The sequence below is a fragment of the Anolis sagrei genome, chromosome 4 (assembly GCF_037176765.1).
Source record: "Anolis sagrei isolate rAnoSag1 chromosome 4, rAnoSag1.mat, whole genome shotgun sequence".
NCBI classification, from domain to species: Eukaryota; Metazoa; Chordata; class Lepidosauria; order Squamata; family Dactyloidae; genus Anolis; species Anolis sagrei.
In genome coordinates, this window is record NC_090024.1 from 198,504,921 (window position 1) to 198,525,435 (window position 20,515).

Genomic DNA, 20,515 nt, shown 5'->3' on the forward strand with positions numbered 1-20,515 from the left:
TCCTTAATTGTTTCACTTGGATATTATTTATCTTCCTTTCCTCTGAGAATTCCTTCTGAGACCCTTAACACAGTTGCTACAACTCTTATTTCTATAGGCTTTATTACCCTGGAGGTTTGGCGGATTGCTTAGCACATTGACTTTAACAATTAAAGAAAGACTAGTTGTTTTCTTGAATAGAATTTATATTCGTCTTTGGCTGCTTTTGTTTTGCTTTGTTTGTTTTTTCAATAACATTACGAACTAGGAAAGTGAGCTAGTAGTTTGTTCTCCGTATATAAAAACTAAAGGAATATGCTGCTACTCCATGAGTTTGGTAACCAGAGAAAACTGGAATTGTTCTCTCTGGTTAAAACAACCAATCTTAAACCAAGAAGCTCACATTAGATGATTCAAAGAATGTGTTTGCAACCCAAAACAACCATCCTTGACAATCATACAAAAGAACAGACTAACCACCTCATCACACTGAGGTTTTTGGGGACTTTGCTCTTTTTCGGGGATGGGGCCTGCCAAGTGCCATCACATGCCTCTGGCCATGCCCCCACCCCATTGATTGCCAAAGTGGTGAGAAAGTGTTGCAAGACACTTCATCACAAAAGATGGGAGGTAAGGCATTTTTTGGGTAGCTCTGACAGTTACCCACATATTTGACCCTTTCACCCACCTCATGGGGACAGGGCAATGCAGCAATGTGCGTTTCCACCCTTTCCCCCATCTAATAGGAGCTGGGGCAAGGACAGTGCCAATGCACCTTGCCTGATGTCCTCATGTGATGGGGAAGGGGGGAGGGTGCATGGCTCTCTATGAGGCACCACGCGGGCATTCTGTTTCACCAGCAAAATGGAACTAAATAAGAGGGGGCATCTATCTGCTGATGTCCTAAATTTCAAATTTTCAACCTTCAACCAAATTAGGATCTGTGCTTTTTGGGGTCCCTCGGGCTAGCTGGTGGGTTCACCCAAGATTTTATCTCTATGGAAATACTAGTAATACATGATGTGTCACCAGTAGCATCTTCATATAGATTGAGCAGCATAGAATTCTGCCCTACCTCATTGAGAGGCCATTGTGAAAACAACACAAAACAAAAAATATAAAATCCTATTGCTATTCTCCTTGGGCTTGTCTACCCAGCTAAAATACTTGTACTCACCTCATAGCCACAGTAATCTGGACAAGAGACAGTCTTTGATATTTGGAATGTAGTTCTTTAAGCTTTCATCTGGTTCATTTTCTCCAGAAATTTACCAGGAAAGCTGAATTTTTAGCATGCAGCTGGCTCTCCGAGGTGGTATCACATTGCTATGGAGTTGAGAGCAGTTAGTGATTGCTGGAACAGGTTGATGAAAGCTTCTTTCTGACTCACCTACACAAATACATTTGGTGGAAATACATGAAAAGGCCCTCTCAATGGTTGTTCCCAGGCTTGGGAACTTCTTTCCCAGAGAAAATAGACCTTCCTTGCTATCCTTCTACTGGCAGATGAAGACCTTTTTGTTTCAGCACATTTATGAGATCTGTATTGTTCACATTTGTTGCTTTTATTCTTATGTGTTATACTTTTAACTAATTCTAATTCTATTGATAGTTTAATTATGTTTTGTATGCTAGTGTTCTGCCAAAAAAAATTAAAAACAGATATAAGAGACCATTGAGATTTATGACATGCATGGTTGACAATCAGGAAGCAACTATTGAAAACAGACACTGGGGAAAAACTGCATCTCTACAAATATACAACAGTTAAAATATAATTAAATTAAGAGGATTAAAATCAATTTAAAAGCATATCCATTAAAATAGCACATACAGACAGTACAGCACATTATTAAAAGCTCCTCCCCATAAGCAATCACTTCCCAAAGACTTGTCAAAACAACATCTGAAAGAACTTAACAGCTTATGGCAACTAGTAGACCTTTTTGACTTATGGCAACTCTAAGGGGTTTCTCTGCAAGATTTGTTCAAAAAGGGTTTGCCTTTGGCTTCCTCTGAGGCTGAGAGGAAGGCAAAGGCAGACCCCCATTGAACAAATCTGAACATATAAAAATGATCCACATGAGTAGACAGTCTTTTTCTCATGCCTAGAATCTGTGATATGTTCTTTGCAGATACAAGCTTTGGTGAATGAATCCAAAGCAAAATCAAAGCTTATTATTCATCCCAAGTGAACATGGGGAAAAAATTAAAAAAATATTTCCAAAAGAGAAATGAATTTTCTCTACCCAGGTAGCCTGCTTAAAATCAGAATTCATAGCTGAATGGTAAGGCCACCAATGTTAAAGGGTGTTGAAAGTGCTGAGTTCAAAGGTAGATTTTTTTGGTAGATGAGTAGGTAGGTATGTTAAGATGAAAACATAGAATTTTTAATTAAAAAAATAGAAGCTATTTTTAATATCATGATTCCCAGTGCCTCTCCATACTCACAGAGCTAGTAGGAAAAAAACATTTTTTAAAGTTGGCAATAAGTATGATATTTCTTGACACAGGAAATCACAGTATAGCTGCAGGAAACTGTTTATCAAATTGTAAGTTTGGGGAAATATTACTATCAACCTCATAAATGTTGGGAGACAATATTAGCCATAGATTTAATGCCAACATGGGAACTCTCCCATATTGTCCTGCTGGTGGCATGTGCCAACTCCACCCTTCTTCAGCCACGGAGCTGGCTAGCTACCATCACGTGGTGCCATGCCAGTTCTGTGGGTGAAGGAAGACAGAGCCAGTGCTGTCAATATGTCCCATGTTGCCATTATGTCTATGGGGGGAAGCTGTGCACATCATGCATGCTCATGCTTCCCCCCGCCCCCACGTGATTGCCTTCCCATGAGTCCGAGCAATGTGGGACACTGTATTCCCCACATCCCTCTCTGAAGCGGAGCATCAAAAATATGTCCCATACTTTTTGCCTCCCAGTTGAGTGTGTGGTATAAAAAGAAATGACACAGGTTGTTTTTTTTTTTGGGGGGGGGGAGGTTGCAAGAATACTGTAACATCATAAATGGGTTGTACATATGTCACTGGCAACAGCATATCCTCCAACATTTGACAGATGAAATCTGGGATGTGTGCCAAGCAATGTCAAAGTATGGTCAAGGTTGAAGAACACATAAGCCAAAAGGATTGCAAGAGTCTGCTTTTGTCTGAGTCTACCAGAAAAGGAAGATTCTACCTCCTTTCCTCCCTGCTGAGTGCAAACTATTTTTCACTTTGAACTCTATTTCTACCAATTGAATTAAGCTGAGGACAAAGGGGAGAGGTGAGGGGATACAAGAGAAAATATGACATTTAAAAGAAACTCAAAATGTAGGAAGACAGAGCAATAATGAAAACCATCCCTTCCAAAAAGGACAGTTGAGAGTATGCCATCAGTGTGTGTGTACAGATTAAGAAAGAAATAAAAAAGGAGGGAGGGAGGGAAGGAAGGAAGACTTAATTAACATCTGTCTAGATAGAAGTCATAGCAAAAGAATATAAATACATCACCAAATGCAGTATGTTTCCCACGCCATTATAATATAACTGAAAATGGCATGCCTAAATGTGAATACCACAGCTTGTTCTTTTTGGCTTGCTAAGGGTTGCTTTCATTTTATGAAACGTGCTCTGGTCTTTGCTGCAGGGAAGTAAGAAAAAAAAACTGTGATTATGTTGTAACATTTGTGTGGCAAAAAACTCCTAGAGAAACTATCTTGAGTGCCATGCATATATATATATATATATATATATATATATATATATATTCGTTTTGCTAGAAGAAATGTGCTACAATTGCAATGTAATGGAACCAGATACCTCCTTGTCCCTGAATAGGCAGCTACTTTAGAGAACAGCTTTTCAGCCACCATAAATAAATTTGAGGGAGAAAGGATGAAAAGCCTTCAAGAGATTATTCTCCAGCTATTTGGTGTTTGGATTTACAGCAGGCAATTTCAAGAGTTGTTGTGGCCTTGAGTCTTCCTATAGTGCATTTGACAGTACTCCAAGCCTGCAGACAAAGTAAATAACTTGATTTCATTTATGGGACAAATTTAGAGATCAAAACAGATGGAGTTTCAAGACTGCTGGGCATTTTTTTTGCCCCCAAGGTGAACTGTACTATGTGTTTGGAGGAATTGGCTGGATATGTTTTCCCCCCCTTCTGATATCCAGACAATAATTGTTAACAAGGGAATGCAATAGAGCAAATATAAGAATTCTAGGCGTCAATGATTTTCAGTGTTTCAGTTATTAAAATCTAGGAATTTCAGGACAGGGGAAAATGTATTTTAGGGAGCAAAGTTCCTGTTTGGGGGGGGGGCAATGCCCTCATTTTGCCATTCTTAACTACACCCCTACAGAAGGCTTCACCTATATATCACAAATGACAGAATACAAGTTGTTACAGATTCCACCATTAAAATGAGAATTGCCTGTTTTCTGATTCCGTAAACTGAGCACAAACCCTCAACTTCTGGAAGCAGAACAGTTTGCTTTTTGAGGTTATCAGAAGAATACTCTTCAAGAGTTGCTCATCTCTGGGCTTCACTTTACTGAAGAAAGGGTAGAGTGTAGAGAAAAGGTGAGCTGTGCTAACAGATATGCAGAGCTGCACTTATCCCTAGAGGGTGAGGTTCTGGGTGGGTGGGACCAGGTAAAGAGTTTTTGTTCCCTATTGGTTGAGTAGTTTGGGTAACTGGAATCCTCCTGAGACATAAGACAAATAAAGACTCAAACTGATGGACACCACCTTAAATGGGCAGAGATTTAGTTCTTTACCTGTGCTGCTTGTTGTAGTTTTTTTAAAAAAAATCCTTGTAAAATTAGCTGTTCATTTCTTTTCTCTTTATTTTCTGTCACTCTGAACACTTTTTCTTCCATTTCCTACAACCAAATCAAGGGCTGTTTACTTTCTTCTCTTTTTAAATATCTTTTTTTAAAGTGAGAGATTGTGATTTCTCTTTTATTTCCTCTTTTTTTTTCTTTTGAAAGAAAGTGCTTTGATATTATCTGGAACTATGCATAACCGAACAAAAGACAGGTAAGTAAATAGTTCTGCTACCTCTTTTATCAAATCATATGATATCAAGGTTTGCTGATGCTTCATGGAAGGCAGGCATTGGAAAGCATGGTATGGTTCAGAATATGCTGGAAAGGATATACTAAAGTTGAATGCCTAGGAATAATTTAATTACTTACACTTAGGAATAAACCTAGTTAAGTAAGAAGAAACATATTTCAAAGTCAATATGCAGGGATTTTTAAATACTGAAAGGAAAAATGTGCCACTGAGGAGAGAAAGATACATAGAAAGGAGAATGACAGAACAGATGCTATTTGCCATTTAAAATGTTTGTAGTTCTCTTTTTAATTAGCAAAAAGAACACGCTGATGTATTTTTTCCTATTTGTATAATATATGCACTAGTTTATGATGCTTATCTAGATGTACATTTCTGCAACTAAAATGAACTGTACTTATTGATAATGTTATGTGTATATATGTTTTTCTCCACACAAACACATGCAGACACAGAGACACATTCATTTTTATACATTCACAAAACTGTCACTCTAAAGAAATTTGATCACCCAAGATTTCATCTTTGAAAAGGATTGTTAATACATTCTCACTCTAGTTTACATGCTGGGACTCAACTTTGCTTTTTCTCAAAAAAAAGAAAGAAAGAAAGAAAGAAAGAAAGAAAAAGGAATGATCAAATATAAGACTGACTTTGAGAAACTAAAATTAATATGTTAAAAGTTGGTATATTTATTCACCACTTTTGTTACTTTCTAACACTGTTTTCATAGAGTAGATTTCATACTTTGAATCTACTCTATATCAGTTTAGTTTAACTGAAAAGGTTAACTTCTCAGATTATAAAGCGTGGAGGATTCAGTGTTTTTGTTTTGCATATGAATGGGTCAGTAACCACAACCCTGGGCCCTTCTACACAGCCATGTAACTCAGGGCCCTTCTACATGGCCCTATATCTCAGAATATCAAGGCAGAAAATACCACATTATCTGATTGTGGACTCAGATAACCCAGTTCAAAGCAGATATTGTGGGATTTTCTGTTTTGATATTCTGGGATATAGGGCTGGGTGGAAGGGTCCCCAGAATATCAAAGCAGAAAATCCCACAATATCTGTTTTGAACTGGGTTATCTGATTCCACCGTGCCATATATTCCAGTTCAAAACAAAGATGTGGGGTTTTATTCAGCTGTGTGGAAGGGGCCTATCTCTCTTTCATTATTTTATTTCTACTCATAAGATCAAGGCTTGGGTTAGGGGAGATTTCAGAAGAAACCTCTTATAAAGACAACTGAATCTTACTGTAGCATGCTACTCTAGCACAAGTTGCAAATTTATCCCATTTTTCTAAACTGCAGTGCAACATCTGATAAATAACTGGCATGCCTTTTAGATCAACTACACTGCAGAATTATAGCAGTTTGACACTACTTTTACTGCCATGGTTCCATCCTATGGAATCCTGGGATTTGTCATTTGTTCTGGTATCACAGCTATAGAAGGGCAAATATCACATAAAACTGCAAATACTAGAATCCCATAGCATTGAGCAATAGCAGCAAATATGGTGTCAAACCACTATAATTCTGTAGTGTGGATACCATATTCCACCACAGCAGGTTCAGTAGAATATGACATGCTCAATTAGCTACATGAATATTTGATTTGAGACTGAAATTTGCACATGAAAAAAATGGACTTAGATTAGCTTACACTGATCACTGGGAATTTTACACTGTCCATAGGTTTGTGCATAGTAATATTTCAGCAATTATCGCAAGTTTTTTTTCTTTGAACTTGTGGAGAGCTGTGTCTCTGAGGGTCCTTCCACACAGCCCTATATCCCAGAATATAAAGGCAGAAAATCCCACATTATCCAAGTGTGGATTCAGATAATCCAGTTCAAAACAGATACTGTGGGATTTTCTAAAAGCCTTGATATTCTGAGCTTACTGCAGCTGCTTTGGTGTGCACAGAAAAATTAATTTATATTCCAAGAAACCATGGAATATAGATTGATTTGTTTTTACACAAGGAGAAAATTTTGTTAGGCAACAAGACCTTCCATCTGGAGATAGCTGTTAAGTTCACTCAAATTCCTCCAAAATAACTTGATTTATCATTTGAACAAAGACTTGGGAAACATTAGTTCTTTTCAAAGTTCTCTTCCATACAGTCATATAACCCAGAATATCAAGGCAGAAAATCCCACAATATCTGCTTTGAGCTGGGTTTTTTGAGTCCACAGTGCCATATATTCCAGTTCAAAGCAGATAATGTGGGATTTATTTGGCTGTGTGGAAAGAGGCCAAAGGGCATTCTAGACAGGCCCTATATCACAGGATCTGATCCCAGGTTTTCTGTTTATCCCAAATTATCTGGCAGTGAAGACTCATATAATCCGGTTGAAAGCAGAAATCTGGGATCAGACCCTGGGATATAGGGCCTGTCTGGAAAGGCCCTAAGATGTTAGAAACTGAGGCTGGGTTGCCATATAAAAGCCTATCAACATAATACAGTTCGGTATACATTTTAAATGGTCCTTCATAACGAAAAAATAATAGTCCTTTAGATGCAGACTTTGTGCGCAGTGAATTCCTTGCTTCCATAAAATTGTTCAAGTCATAAGTTTGTTAACCTGAAACTGGTTTATCAGGCATGCATTGATAGGTGTTTTTGCAATCAACTCCTTAGTGCAGTCATGGCAAACTTTGGCCCTCCAGGTGTTTTGAACTTCAACTCCCACAATTGCTGAAATCCAAATCACCAGGAAGGCCAAAGTTTGTCCATGCCATAGGGTTTCTGTATAGGGTTTAAGCTCTCAGGGGACCTGGCCTTGGAAAGGGTTAACACTCTGGAGATTTAGCTGAGAGGCAGGAGGCTGATCTCACTCCCAAGACTGGTAGGAACATGCCTAATGAAAAGGCATTTCAAAGAATTCAGGCTTGCAGTGAGGAATTTCAGCAGGTAGGTTCCTGCTCAGACCTTTTGTTTGCAAGAAGTTCTCAAAAGCTTTCAGACAAGTCTTGACATACCCAAGGGAGAGGCCTGCAACTGCAGGTTTGTACTTTAAAAGAAAAGCCTTCAAGCATTTTGAAGTCCTGTATCAGCACCTGCATGGTTTAGTAACTCAGAATTTAGAATCTGTGCTTTCTGACATAAGATATATCATTATTAGGGTGGGGGTGGAACAGTGTACTTTAAGGTTGCCCTGTATTCCCAAGTCAATTTACTAAATCTTATTGCAACCATCCATCTGTATCCATCTTTCAAAAAACATTCTAAATAACATGACAAGGATTTCTCCCCAATCACTGCACTGGAAAAGATAACTTTCTTTGGAAACATTAAGAACTTTCAATTAATTATGTGCTTGTATACATGGAAGCAACTGTCATTACGTTCATTTGCCTTACTCTCAAGTATGTGTGCATAGGATCCGAATGGAAAAAGTTGCTGTAACTCACTTGAAATTTAGAGAAAAACAACCCCATCTCTGTGCTTTATTGCAAATGCTATGATATATTGGCAAAGCAATTTAATTTCTCTGTGCTTCAGGTTAACAGTGCACCTTACAATGGAAGGAAGAATGGGAACTCTCATCCCTCTCCAGACAAAGTGCAGGGGTAAATCGGACTGTGAGCATATGATCATGTAAGTTTGAAGTACAACCCATTAAATTCATTGAAACTTGCTTCTAAGTAAGCATACCTAGGACTGGAATATTAATCAATAACTGGGAATTGTGAAAAAATATACTTAAGGTTTTCGTAACTGTTGTATTCTCTTGTCCTCCTCTGGTAAATGGAAGTAATTATTTCTTTCTGACAGTGATTTTTGTAAGATGCATTTGAACTCATTTTCCATACACTTTTTGTCCATTTCTTTTATTCATTGCTTTGTAGCAAACCAATTTAATGATTACAAATCAATATAAATTACACCCTTAGACGGAAGCATCTATTCAATATCTGAGAATGATTGTTAAATAAAATTTTCTACAATTAAGTCAACATGCTGTGAAATAAAACCAAATCATGTTACCACAAAGGTTAGAAAGGATGATTTGCTCTCTCTGAAATAGAGATCATTTGATCTCATTGAATAGCACTTACATCCACAATGAATGACATTCCCCTTTCTATGATATCTTTTTGAATATCTCTTGTTCATACTTTTTTCTTTTATTAAGATCACTGAGTTGATAGACCCATTTTCTTCTGTATTTCCATAGGAACATTCAACGGTAATTCTATCTGTCGTGTTCTTTGGGCACATCCACTTCTCCCACCCTGTGTCCCAGATATAAAAAGCTATCTGCCAAACAGTGACAGTAGTTTAACCATATAGCAGAAACGATGGAGAAATTACCTGCCATTGGCTTATTTTGTTCCATTTATACCCCATACCTGTGACCAGGAGATTTTAGTACTTTTGTCCAATATTGTGCTATTTAACAAGAGTGTCCAGCTATCCTCACTGTTCTGTGGTGACTCACATAGGCATTGTGCATATGAACCTACATGTAGTATTTTGCCAGCTTATTAAAAGGCAGTGGCATCAGCAGGGATCTCACTTTGGACCCGTTAGGCATCTGACATCCCCATAGATTTATGACTGAAAATAACATTTTAGTGTGGAAACATCAACTATTTGAATTTACCCTGAGAAACGATCTGAGATAGGATTAGAAAGCAAGCCTTTACGTTTTCCTTGGGGCTTGTTTATAGCAAGTGTTATCTAATTCCTTGCCTACAGATGTTCATCCATTCCAATATATTGGTGATCTCTAGCTGTGAGAATAGATGAGCTTCCAGAGACAAATGTTTCAAGGTTGCCCAGGAGTTGCCTAATGCCTTTCACTGTCAGAATGGCATGTGGACTTTACTTGCTTTAGAATTTCTTCACCGCTGTTAAGAGTTCACACTAAAGGGATAAATCTGCACAGAGTAACTAAAAAACCAGTGGTGAAATAGCTTGCAATATATGTAAAAAAAATCTAACCCAAGTAGTTTACAGAACAAAGAGCTTCTCAAAAGGCTGTACAAAGATCATTTTAAAAATTATTTCCCTCCAGCTGTAATTTGAAATACAGTTTTTACCTTTGTATACTGTCTTTTGGTCTCATGACATGTTTTGTTTTTCACAGTGCTCCAAGCAAATAAAGAATATTCCATGAGTTCTATTGTCCTTCATTCCACCGGAGTCTGTCTCATAACTAATCAGATTTCAGTGGAATGAAGCACAAGAGACATGGAGTTGAATCCACTAAGACTTCAGTTTGACTCCAGAAAGCAATATGCTGTACTAAAGCAGTCAGAAGCAGTCTCTCCCAACATATTCTGTGTTGGGAAATGGTAATGTAGAAAAAATGAGTAACAAGCATTTTAGTGGCATATGTGTACTTTGATATGTTTGGAAGAAAACTTTTGAAAATCTATTTATGACTTATTTCCAGTGTTTTTCTTTTCTCTCTCTCTCTCTTTCATGTTTTAAAAAGGAATGATTTCTTGAGAATGTAGAAGTCAATTGTGGAGCTTCTTTCCAAATCCATCTGAACAAGTTTTATAGGAATTGAAAAAAAACATGCTGAGGAAATGCATTCTCTTATGATAAAATGCAATTTTCCAAGTCCTGTACCAAAGTGATTTGCTACATCGTGATAACTTTGTTCTGTACATAATATTCTATTCCTGGCCAACAATGTGCTACCATCTATAATTCTTTTTTTTCTTTTTTTGGATTTTTTACCTTTTGGAAACAAACCACACAATCAAATTCTTACATGTATTGTATTAGAAGTGTGATCTGATCAGGCCTGCTATAGTCCTGTTTGCTTTCCATGCTCATGTTTTTCCAAGGATTATGTGTAATTAATTGGAGGCAGGCAAGCTTTGCCTTTATTTCTGTTGCCTTGTCTCAGGAGATCTCACATTTCTGGCATGTTGATGTTATCATCATCATCACCATTATCATCGTCACCATCATTATTATGTCACTTTTCCCCCCAATTTAGGACTCAAAGCAGCTTACAACAATGAAAAAGGTATATTTAAAAATCCACAACAAACAAAGGTGAAAACACGATTAATTAATTAAAAAACCTTGGCTTAAACATGCATAATTAAAACACACACCAGAATGATAGTTGCCCGTTTCCATGATATTGTTTAAGATGGGCCTTATCAAATGCCTGTTGGAATAGCAAAGTCTTTACTTGTCTGAGAAAAAAGTAGGAATCATGTCAGTCTAACTTCTCTGGGAAGGGAATTCCAGGACCATGAGGCAGCCACTGAGAAGGCCCTCTCCTACATTCCCACCTGATCTACTTGTATGGGTGGTAGGTCAGAAGAAAGGCCCTTTCCAGTAGACCTCAAACCATTGACCGGTTTGTAAGGAAAAATGGGGTCTTTCAAATAATCTAAGCCATGCAGGATTTTAAATAACCAGCCGTTTGCATTCTGCTCGGAAATTGACATAGGTAGCCAAGTGGATCTGTTGCAACAAGAGAGCAATGTCTTCCATTCATATGTGATGACCATTTGCAATAACGGAAACATAAATCATTTCTGCACTGAAAGCTCTTAGGATTTTAAAGCCAGGACCCATAATATAGCTTTTACATCACATGCCTATATTGTCTGCTTAGAAGCACTATTGAGTTCAATGGGGTTTAATTCTTATACGTGAGTGTATAGAATTGCAAGCATTAAAGTGTCACTGCAAAATCTGCAAAGGTTAATGCAGTTAAAAATATCTGACAGGTAAAACTGTTTCATCTCACTAATTGTTCAACAGATGTTATGGCCTTTTCATAGATTTAACCTCCCTGAGAGCCACAAGCAAAAAAGACAAGGACTGGCAGACTTTTAAAAGTTCCAAATCATTGCTTTTCACCATAGCTATGAATTATCTCCTTGGATAGATTTAGTACTGTGTTCCAAAAATTATACAGTATTTTTATCTCACTTCCTGCCTATTTTTTTTATTTTACAGTGATTCTGGGGGGGGGGGGGGAATCCAAAGCCTAAGATATGTGACCTTCCTTCCAAACTTAAAGCTCAGCAACACTCTGTGTTAAATAAGACAATGTGGTATTTTCTTTAATCAAAGCAATTTGTGTGTTTCAACAAATCCAGTTTTGTTTCTGTTGTGACTGACAACCTATAAGAACTGGATTCCAACCCTGGGTATCTTTAAAGGTATCATTCTAAAACCACAAGATTTCTCAATACAACAAAACTGTTAATTATGTATCACTTCCGTATACATTTTGCCTCCCCCTCCCCCCCAAGAACACAAAGTAGCAAACATGGTGTCCCAACTTAATCCTCTCAATGACCCTATGGACTATTTCAAGCAGAGATGTACTGGGCAAAAGGCACACGCCCTTATTCAGTAGCAATTTGAACATGGTTCTGTCAAATTCAGATGCAACATTTTCCAAAGCATGGAAAGTCACTTTTAAGAAGAATTAACATAATAGTATATTAAAGCCATGCATGTCTGACCAGTGGTTTGAAGGCAATCTCGATCCCATGCTCTTCTCTGAATTACTGCACCACACTGGGGCCCCTTCTACACTGTCAATGGTTCTTTAATGCATATATGATTCTACGATAAGACGGAGCGGATTATTTTAGTGTAATTATATTATTGTGTATTAGAGATATGTTGATTTTTCGTCTTGCTTTATTGTAAATTGTCTTTTATATGTTGTACACCGCCGTGAGTCGCCCTAGGGCTGAGAACGGCGGTCAACAAATGCAGCAAATAAATAAATAATAATAAATATATAGTGGGACTGTGAAAAGACACAAAAATATAATAAAATAAGGAGATGGAAGAACGAATAGGGCAAAAAGTGGAACTGAATAAAAGGGATTTTTTTATTGAGAAAATTGATGGCAAGGGCAGCACTAACAAATGGGCAGGTATCATGAAACATGTGATATGGCAGCTCAACCTACCATAGCTGTGGGCTGGAAAGAGCAGGAAAATGAGATTTTAAAAAATGGTTTGAATATTTAGCATACCGTATGCTCCAGGATTATGTTTTTTGAAAGGAGGATGAAATACACAACAGGGTGCTGTAAGATGAACTGCAACTCGAAATGGAGAACTTCATTTCGAGGTATGTACGAATTATAACATTGCCAGATAATTTTATTTTCTTTAAATAAAGTTTAAAATGCAGAAATGTATAAGAAGTGCACATAACTTAGTAATAAGCTCAGTAAAGACATAAACAACCTAAGTATCATTCACATTTTCATAGTGTATTTAGACATAAAATATGAATCCCAGGATTCCATAGAATAGGGCTATTATCCTTATAGTGGTTATGATTATGTGTAACACTTAATCCAGTCCATAAAGCATCTTTGCTTGGCCGTTAGCCTTATCAGATGTTCATGAATGGATGTTCCTTTAACTACTTAAAGTATCATTTGAAAAAAAATGAATTGATCTATATGTGTCGTTTTTGTAAACATAAGTGCACACTATATGGACATTATTTAAAAATCTAGAGAAGAGTAAACACTAATGTGCATCTGGTTTTCTAGAAAACCAGGTGCATATTAGTGTTCACCCTTCTCTAAATTTTTAAATAATGTCCATATATCTTCAAGTTCCCTTTCTTACAATTAATGGCCAAAACCAGCTTTATCATTAGGCCAGCTGAGGCAACTGGATCAGGGAATGACCACCAGCAGCAGCTTCCATTTGTTCCCCATTAACTCTTCAAAGCTCTGTCTCCTTCAGCTGGATAAAAGAGCTGTTTTTGCTATACAATCTATTCTGGGCTCCTTAAATTACCCAAATGCCTGAGGCATGGTAGACAGTACTATTCCACTGATGTGCTAAAGACAGATTCAACTGCCAGTCTAGTCAGTTTTTCTATACTTGTTCTTCACCTCAGGCAGCAAACAGTTTTAACTTGTCTCTGCTGATGGCCTAATACCCAAGTGTTTTATAATTTTGAAGCTCTTATTGCTAGGTCTTGTCCCTCCTCAGACTACCAAGGGAGTTGGGATAATGTCTAGAAAAGTGACTGATCAAAATTCAAGGTGCTGAATTCAGTCAAGATCAAATGAATGAGCCTATGTACATCTGACAATATCAGGAATTTAAACATATGGATTTAACCTTTTTGAAAACACATATTTTGCTGAAATTCTCCCTATAACATCAACAATATCAAATATATCCACTGAGATTCTGCCTCCTTCCCTTCTGCCAATACACATCTTTCTGTCCAGCTGTCAGTGCCCTTATGTAAGCTGAAACTTGGCGTAATGATCAGGTTGCTGCTTGTTCCCTAATCACCGTATACTGGCCTTTATTCTCAGCTTGCTTCACAAAGGACTTTACATCAAATTCAGCACATTCTACGTTTTCACCCATGAAATATTGGAGGGTAGCATCAGTGTTCTCAAGAAAGCTCCAAAATAAAATGTCAAAATCCACAACTCCTATACAGAACTGCCACTACAAAATTTGCATATTCATTTGTGATATGCCACATTTATTTGGAATGCAGACCCAGCAAATGTTTGAATTGCAAATTACACAACTGTTTTTATTTTGTGTTATTTTAGACGATTCTATTGATAAGCAGAAACTGTCCCAATTTCAATAATCTTTGGTTGCCCCACGTTTTCAGCTGCTTTTCAACTGTATGTGTCTTTCTCCTCTTCCCAATTTGCCCTTTGTTCTCAGCTTGCTTCAGAAAGGTTTACACCGAACTCAGCACATTCTACATGACCTGGTTTTCACCCATGAAATGTTGGAGGGTGTAGCATCAATATTCTCAAGAAAGTTTCAAAACAAAATTTCAAAATCCACCACTCTTATACAGAATTGCCACTACAAAACTTGCATATTTATTTGTGATATGCCACATTTATTTGGAATGCAGACCCAGCAAACCTTTGAATTGCAAATTACACAACTCTTTTGTTTTGTGTTATTTTAGACAATTCTATTGATAAGCAGAATTTATGCCTAGAGCCTAAGGGGAGTTAATACATAGAAGTGGCTGAGTTCACTGGTCTCTTTCTAAAGCATGATGACTACTGACATTTTCAGATCTAATTTTACAAATCCAATAACCATGACACCAGAATGAAAAGCAACTTTTGAAATGATTCAAGCCTTCTACAGAAGGTCACTCAGTAGGGATTAGGCATAAATTGTGCCTTTGTCCACTGATCTATTTTAAGTCCCTTAGAATTACCCAAATACAGAATCATTAGAGTGCCCTTACCTTCTGTGATCAAGATTACAACTGTGGCACTGTTGTTTATAAATGCATATTATAGATCCATAGGGTAAGCAAGTAATGCAGTAAATTTTAAGGAAGAGACCTAGTCAGTGCATTCAGATGGGGGGGGGGGTATTTGGTCATGTGCTGCATGATCCTGCTTTCTGTGCCTCCCCAGTATCTCAAGCTCCAGGAACACATCCATCACAGAACACTTATTCTAAAATATGACTGCCTGAATGAGTGGGCCCCAAAATATCTGAGAACAACCCATGTTTAGAATGACAAAAATTAAACCCTGATCCACTTCACATAGGAAGACCTTGGTACAAATGCTGAAATAATAATAATAGCAGCAACAACAACAGCAACAATAATACACTTTATTCTTATTCCACTTTATCTCCCCAGAGGGACACAGAGCAGATTACAGTATACACAGCCCTGACAACTCAGCAGCCCGCTGTGAAGCATTTGCTTGGTTCTTTGCAGACAAAGTCACTTTGATCTGTTCTGGTCTGGACACCATGTTAACGGCAATCTCTGAGGATGTAACACGAGCATCTGCTTGTCCGGTTTTGATGGATTCATTTCAATTGGTGAAACCCAAGGATGTGGACAAGATACTTGGAGGAATGAGATCGACAACATGCATCCTAGACCCCTGCCCATCCTGGCTTCTAAAGGAAGATAGAGGGGGATTGGCCGAGTGGGTAAAAGTGGTGTTTAATGCCTCCCTTCAGGAAGGCAATATTCCAGCGAGCTTAAAACAAGCTTTAATTCTCCCATGTTGTTCAACATATACATGCATGAAGCTGCTGGGGGAGATCATCCGGAGTTTCGGGGTGCGGTGTCATCTGTACGCAGATGATGTCCAACTCTGTCACTTCTTCCCACCCACTACTAAGGAGGCTGTCCAGGTCCTGAACTGCTTGGCCGCTGCGACGATCTGGATGAGGGCGAACAAATTGAAATTGAATCCAGACAAGACAGAGGTACTCCTGGTCAGTCGCAAGGCCAAACAGGGCATAGGGTTACAGCCTGTGTTGGATGGGGTTACACTCCCCCTGAAGACGCAGGTTCGCAGCTTGGGTGTAATTCTGGATTCATCGCTAGCCTGGAACCTCAGGTTTCAGCAGTGACCAGGGAGCATTTGCATAGTTAAAACTTGTGTGCCAGCTGCTCTCGTACCTTGGGAAATCTGACTTGGCCATGGTAGTTCACACTCTGGTTACATCCCGTATAGACTACTGCAATGCTCGCTATGTGGGGTTGCCTTTGAAGATGGTCTGGAAGCTTCAACTAGTCCAACGAACAGCAGCCAGGTTGCTAACAGGAATGGCACTCAGGGAGCATACAACCCCCTTGTTGCACCAGCTCCATTGGCTGCCTGTTTGCTACCGGGCCCAATTCAAAGTGCTGGCTTTGGCCTATAAAGCCCTAAAGGGTTCTAGCCCAACTTACCTGTCTGAATGTGTCTCCCCTTACAAAGCATCAAGGACTCTAAGATCATCTGGGGAGGCCCTGCTCTCAGTCCTGCCTTCGTCTCAAATACGTTTGGCAGGGACAAGAGACAGGGCTTTCTCAGTGGTGGCCCCTCGGCTATAGAACACCCTCCCTAGGGAGATTAGATCTGCTCCCTCCCTCTTAATGTTTTGGAGGCAAGTTAAAACATGGCTGTTCGAGCAAACGTTTAAAAATGAAGAGTAGCTGATATAGGAAATTGAACGATTTGACAATAGAACTGGACAATGCTTGATAATAATGAGACGTTAATGATGTTGTTTTTATTGCTTTTGTGGTGTTTTATATTGTTTAATGTTTTAATCTGTATTATGTTTTTATATGTATTGATTTGTTAGAAACCGCCTTGAGTCGCCGATTGGCTGAGAAAGGCGGTATACAAATACAGCAAATAAATAAATAAATACACATAAATGGCAAATATTCAATGCTTTTTAAACAGTGAACAATGACATACAATACACAGACAAAGGTAAAGGCCTTCCCTTTTTTCATCTCTGGCATTTGCAGGCGATACTCACCTCCGGCCACGGGAAGGTGCTCATTTCATTTTTCCATGCCAAATAACCTGTTGTCCATAGACATCTCTGACATGTCTGCATATCTGCACGGGACACCCTTTTAGCTTCCCGCCAAGGTGGTACCTATTTATCTACTCCCATTTCAATTACAAGGCTGGGAATTCCAACTTCAGTTTCAAGAGAATCACTGTCAATTCATGAAGGAAAAAGGCTTTACAGTGGTAAACTGGTGCCCCATAACAGAACAGTTATTTTGTCCCAAATATCTGAAGTATAATCTGAAAATGTAAGGAATGAACATCATTTCTTCACCATAAATAATAAGACCCTGGTACATGGACAGATCAGTGGAGACAGGCTATTCTGGTGGATTCAGAGACCAGCTTAATGCCTAAAAGCAATTTCAAATATTTGGCTTTGATTGTAGTTTTTCAGCTTTTCACTAAAACCCCTTCTTCTCTTGCTTATCTAAATTGCCAGAGGGCCAAATATTTTATTTTTTAAAGATATTAAAATATCCCTATTCTGCCCTACCTCCAAAGATCGGCAGACAGCAGAGCAGTAAAGCGATATAGAGAAGTTAAATACCTGAAGGAATCTCTTTCTCCTCCTTTCTCATTCCCTCCAGGATCTAAAGGGAAGGTTCTTCCCAAGACCCTTAATTGTTGTATGGTAACTTTAAGAGTAACCTCTTTTGTTACAATAATCCCTTTTAGAAAAGCTTCCTGTGACGTTACAGCTGACATTGGCTTTGCACCCATCTTGACACCAGGCAGGGATGCAGCTATGCGGGGTAGGGATCAAGGCACTGCCTCCCAAATAAAAATTCTACTCCCTGTAGCATTTTATTTCAGTTTTAAATTTCTAGCATTGCAGTAATTTAATACTTCACTTGAGCATTTTTAGAAATGCAGTTTAGACATTCAGGTAAATTTACTAAGGAAATCTGAACACAACAAACTCCCAGTCCCTCGCTAGGAATTTGGGAACTGGAGGAAAAATTCAGATGAATCTTTATTTCTGTTTATTTCTGTTTATGTTAGATGAATCTTTATTTCTGAGGGAAAGCCTCCCCCTCTACAGTACTCCTGGCATAAGTTCAAAACATTTGTGTTTCCCCATTCATTTTACATTGTTCAGTTTGTTTTATAGGGTTTCAGAAACTGTCTTTTATTGCCTATACCTGTATTTTATTGTTTTATTACATATGTATTGATCACTGCTCTGAAATCTTGTGGTGTTGATTGCTTTATAAATGTCTAATGAAATAAAATGCACTTTTGAATGACGCCTTGTTGATACAGATCAACTAAGCATTTTTGAGGAGTTTTTCACTGAAACAGCGAGACAAATGATTGTACTGGGATGGAGTGGATACCATAGCATAATTAAAGGAAAAAAGTGGTGATTCTTATAAAAGGGCACAGGCATGACAATCCCAAAGGCACAGCATCACACTTGAATACCAGGAGAGAGTTCTCCTTCTTCTCATTTATAATTTTTTTAATGAGATCAGATCTGTACTGTGTTAGCCTCATAAATGCTCAGATCACTTTCTTTTGCCCACGATGAACTGATTAGAGCTCCTTTGATTTAAACCTTAAATAAAATGTTACATTATGCTTGGCATTTTACTTTATGCAGCACTGTGAAGTAGCCTAGGATGAAAGGCCCTTTAGAAATGGGGATTTGATTGACAGACTGATTGAATTAATTGCAGACATTCTCTTAATTGTACACTTAATTACTGACACTATGTGTCAAAAGATTATGTGGCAGCACCTGCAGGAGACCCTTCACAGCTCCAGTCAAAGCCAGCTGCATGAAATTTTGAGGAAGCATAGTGCATTGCCTGCAGCTTGTAAAAGGGGGAAATCATATTATTTTAATAATATACAATTAGGCTCCACCGTTGCCATCCCCTAAATACACACAATCCCCACTCTTTTTGCAACGATATGGTCTTACAGATCAAGAAGGGGAAGACACAAAAGCAGGCTAATTATAGCTCCATGTGATGTGAGGTCTTTCTCTGGTTTGTTCCTAAGTAATTTAGACCAGGGGAAAAGGGGGGGGGGGGGTTACAAGTGAGATTGATTGAAGATACTACAAAGTAGCTACTGCAGACATGACTGCACTTTTACATCTATGAGTCAATTCATAGGGTCAACCTCTGTTAGATGCCTAGAGGTAGGTGTGTGTGTGTGTAGTCCATGGATTGTATTTTTCCTTTTGCTCATTTCATCTATGAAAGTGATTAGAGTGGAAGACCCCATTAGAGGAAGAAACCAAAGAGGCTCTGTTCAACACTGTATCTCATTCTATCCTTGAGAAACACATTCCTTCAGAAAAAGTCTGAAAAGATGTGAAAATGTCACATCTTTCACCTGCCCCTCCAGAATTCTCCTACTATGGCACATGTAGGTACAGGCCAACATGTTGTACATATCAATTTACTCCCTAAATCTGGAATGCTTGCGGTATAATTCAAAGTAATGGGTTGTACTTAGTATTAGTTAATAGGCACGTGCAATTCATAAAAGTTTCAAGAGTCATTACAAAACTGAGGGGTAGGGCAGCACTGGCATTTCGTTTATAAAGTGTTTCTAAAATATAATTAGTGAAAAATTCACTATTTATTTTTTTATTTATGTCATGTCAACAACAAACAAAACATACAAAGTTTGCAAGCTTGGTAGTTGATTAAATGTCCTTTGACCAGTAGCTGGCCACTTGGAGTGCCTCTGGTGTTGCTGCAAGAAGGTCCTCCATTGTGCATGTGGCAGGGCTCAGGTTGCATTGCAGCAGGTGGTCTGTAGTTTGCTCTTCTCCACACTCGCATTTTCCACTTTGTAGCCACATTTCTTAAGGTGGGCTCTGCATCTGGTGGTGCCAGAGCGCAGTCTCACATTTGGTATCAGCCATTGATTGAGTTTCAGGGTTTAAGCCTGCCACTTTTGGACTCTCACTTGCTGAAGTGTTCCAGCGAGTGTCTCTGTAGATCTAAGAAAATTATTTCTTGATTTAAGTCATTGACGTGCTGGCTGATATCCAAACAGGAGATGAACTGGAGATGTCACTGCCTTGGTCCTTTCACTATTGGTTGCTACTTCTCGGGGGATGTCTGGTGGTGCAATACTGGCTAAACAGTGTAATTTCTCCAGTGGGGTAGGACGCA

General features: G+C 38.5%; 1 long non-coding RNA gene across 2 annotated transcripts; it reads left to right on the forward strand.

Annotated features, from left to right (window-relative positions):
- Window positions 1-4,716: 4,716 nt before the first annotated feature.
- Window positions 4,717-18,626, forward strand: LOC132773589 (uncharacterized). 2 transcript variants are annotated; one of them, XR_009631321.2, is made up of 3 exons: window positions 4,717-5,026; window positions 8,584-8,679; window positions 10,175-18,626. It is a non-coding gene; the product is annotated as an uncharacterized lncRNA (long non-coding RNA). The 2 variants fall into 2 exon arrangements; XR_010909897.1 differs by lacking the exon at window positions 4,717-5,026 and adding an exon at window positions 7,976-7,992.
- Window positions 18,627-20,515: the final 1,889 nt, after the last annotated feature.